This window comes from Hyaena hyaena, unplaced genomic scaffold (assembly GCF_003009895.1).
Source record: "Hyaena hyaena isolate Hyena2069 unplaced genomic scaffold, ASM300989v1 scaffold_308, whole genome shotgun sequence".
NCBI lineage: Eukaryota > Metazoa > Chordata > Mammalia > Carnivora > Hyaenidae > Hyaena > Hyaena hyaena.
This window is the reverse complement of record NW_024080942.1, coordinates 522,210-526,056: the sequence shown is the minus strand read 5'-3', so window position 1 is coordinate 526,056 and position 3,847 is coordinate 522,210.

Here is a 3,847-nt window from a genome sequence, read left to right as displayed (position 1 = left end):
TTATGATACTTAGAAATCAATGTAACCAAAATTGTGTAAGGCTCATAAACTGAAAATAACCAAATATTGCTGAAACAAATTAAAGATCTAAATAAATGGGGGTGATATACCATGTTCATGGATTGGAAGGTTCAATATTGTTAGAATGACAGTTTTCCTGTAATTGATCTATTTCTTTTTTTTTAATTTTAAATGTTTCTTTATTTTTGAGAGAGAGAGACAGAGAGAGACAGAGAGACAGAGTGGGAGTGGGAGAGGGGCAGAGAGAGAGGGAGACACAGAATCCGAAGCAGCTCCACGCTCTGAGCTGTCAGCCCAGAGCCCAATGTGGGGCTTGAACTCAGAGACCGTGGGATCATGACCTGAGCTGAAGTCAGATGCTTAACTGACTAAGCCACCTAGGTGCCCCTCCAGTAACTGATCTGTAGAATCAATGCAACAGCAATTTAAAAAATCCCAGAATGCTTTCTTAGAGAAATCAACAAGTGAGTCTTAAATTTTGTGTGGGAACGTAAAGGCCCTACAATGGCCGAACAAATTTTGAAAATGAAGAAAAAGGTTGGAAGGCATACTATATCTCAAGGCTTATTATAGAGCTACAGTAACCAAGACAGTGTGGTATGGGTGAAAGAATAAATAGATCAACAGAACAGAGTCCACAAATAGACCATACATATTTTGTCAATTAATTTTTGACAAGGTTGCCAAGGCAATTCAAGGGGGGAAATCATCAACTTTTCAACAAATGATGCAGGAGAAACTGGGTGCTCATATGCAAAACACACACACACACACACACACAACACGCACCCCCCCCAAAACTTCAACACTTACCTCATGCCACAAAAACAAACAAACTCAAAGCCACCGCAAAAACAAACAGATTCAAAATAGATCCAAATTTAAGAATTAAACCATAAACTTTTTAAGAGAAAAGACGGTAGAAAATCTTGATGACCTACTGTTAGGACAGAAACAAAGGCAGTACTTGTAAGTTTAAAAAGTAGTATATTGCTAAAATTTAAAAAGTTTCTTCTTCAAAAGACACTGTCATGGAAATGAACAGGAAAGCCAAAGGAGGACATATCTACAACTCACAGATCTGGGGAGGAGACAATGGATGATAATATCTGGGGAACAGTGAGGAAGGCTTCTGCCTACGGACTGACTCCCCGGCCCCCAGGGGCTGCGCTGGCACCAAAACCAGGGGTCCTGACCCAGCGTGGCTGGGTGTTCTGATGCTCTACTAAGCACAATAGAATCTTCCAGCAAATTTCCATTTTCCAGGCAGCCAAGCCTCTCGCCATGCATGCTCGCCGGCCACAGGGCCCTCGCTGGGCAGCCTCTCTGGGCTGTGCCCCTCACAGTTGGCAAGGTCCCTAATCATCACTGAAACGGAGGGGGCAGGTGAACCTGGGTCCCCTCCCTCCCATCCAGCCAAGTGGGGTGGTCGGCTGGTCTGTCGGCACACGGACCCTCACCATGCTGGGCCCTTGTCCTCCTGGCTGGACGCTGGGAAATGTCACCCATCAGCCGTGTCGCTGGGAGGGCCGTGGCTCCCCTTGCCGGCCAAGGCTGGGGTGAGGGGCAGCCGGACAAATGCTTGAGGCGCTTTTGGAAGAAATCCACCTTCAAGGCAAGAGGGTAAATGATCGCGATGTGGTTATTCTGGCAGAATCTGGAGGAAAAAAAATAATGTTGCCTTCATAAGGGAGTCAGCTGACTATTTTACAATTTTTCCCTAAATCGACCAAGCCATTTTCACAACATAAAACAAGCAAAAAAATGTAATTATTTCAAGGTGTCCTTCACCTCGAACTCACTGGAGGCTCACAGCTTAGGGGTTTTAAAAAATACATATATTTAAAGCAAATATTATTGCAAATGACTACTCTGTAATTTGGATTAATTGCTTTTGGTTTTTTCTGGAAATAAAATCTTTAAGGCAAACCCATAAAAACCTTGGAGCTCGAGGCAGCTGCTCTCGCAGTGCCTCGTTTATGGAGCCCTGGAGCTGCCCCAAGGGGGAGCTCGATGGGTCACGTAGTCCCCTCTACAGGGCCAACGACCCTGGAGGAGGCTGTGCTGTGCTCACAGAGCCACGGCCAAGGACAGCTCTGGCCCATGCCATGGTGCCTGTCTACACCCAACCTGTCTACACCAACTGGAATGATAGCCTATGGGTTGTCCCTCAGGGTGGTCCCAAGACCCTAACCCAGGGAGGGTCCAGGAAGGACCCTGGGTTGTCACCACTCCCTCTGAAGAGTGAGATCAGAGGCTCAGCCAGACCCTCAGGGACCCACCTGACTGAGACCACACCAGCCTGGGGCTCGGAAGAGCTGGGGTCTGGCTGTGGCCCCCACCCCTGCTGTGTGAGTCATGTGGCTGTGTGTATGTTGGGACAGGGGGAGGGTGTGTACAAACGTGGACAGATGGAAGAATCCGGGGATCCAGGGCACCTCCCTTGGGGCTGCCTGCCTGCCTTGAAACACCCTGGATTGGAGATTCTCCTGGCACAGGAGTCGGGTAAGACCCTATGCAGGGAGGGGTCTGAGCACCGTCATGGTGGGAGGCGGGTTTTAGGAACTTGTAGGAATGAGTCGAAGGGGCATGTGCCGTGCTGCAGGGGGCACACGAGAGACAGAGATGGACAGGGTCCGCTCAGAGGTGTCTGGGGCCTGGAGAGTAATTTCAGCAGAAAGAGGGGCCCAGATGTCACATGAACACCGTTCACTGGTCCCTCCAAACTTCCCGCCTTATTTGTTCTGAGCAGCCACCCTGAGAGGGGGGCATCACCTTGTCATTCTTCCCTCCCTGGGTCCTGAGTCTGGGGTCTCACAGCCCATAGAACAGACAGGGGCACTGTGCTTCCTCCAGGTGCAGGTGAGCAGAGGTGAGGAGTCGCAGATCCTGGGCCCGCGAGGGCTCCTCCTTAGGGCCAACAAAAGATCAAGTCGTGGATCTTGACCGTTTGTCAAGGTGAAACGTAACCACTGCGGGCAGCTGGGCGGGGAGGGCAGGGCCCTGGGGTCCTGGGCCGGCTCTGGGGCCCGTGTGCCCTGTGACGGTGAGGAGACTCCGCCCTCCCCTCTGCTACAGCTCAGTCCCCCAGTGCCTTTCTACTTTCATCATGAAACTCCATTTCCTTGATGTATTGGGCTGGGGGTTCCTCTATCCACCCATCCATCCACCCCCATCTACTTACCTTCCTCCCTCGTCCCCCCCCCCCATCCATCCACAACCATTGCTCATCGCCCATGTGCCACACTCTGCTAGACCCTGGAGAATAAGAGGAAGCGCACAGGCCGCCCGGGGGGATGGACTATGGTCTCGGGACGAGCCAGGAGGGAAGAGTGCGGGTGAGAGACGGAGGCGGCCTGGAAGAGGCTGGCGGCAGAGGGCACAGAGAGGCCCCTTCCCTCCGGCCCGGGGCTGAGGGGGGCGGCAGGTGCTGGCTTCCCGAGGCCCAGGGTTCTCCCCGAGGGGAAACGCCAGGAGCCCGTGGGCGCTGCCGCCCAGCCGACTTCGGAGGGACAGACCCGATTTAATCCTGAGGGTGTGGGTGGAGGCCAGTCTCTGCCTTCAAGCCTTCGGCAAAGAGCCTCCCGTTCTCCCAACTGGATGGGGCTCTGCCCTACCTGCGTCCTCCTGGGATCCAGGACAGGGGAAGGCAAGGACCGGGGACGCCTGGAGCCCCCGGGCCCCTCAGGGTTGAGCCTCAGGTGAAAAGTGAGTAAAATCTCAAATACAAGGCAAAAGGTCCATGTGGTGATGAATGGAGTCTTCTGAGGGGGTCCCGGCCCCGCCCACTGGATGAGGAGGCCCCGGCCCCGCCCACGGGATGAGG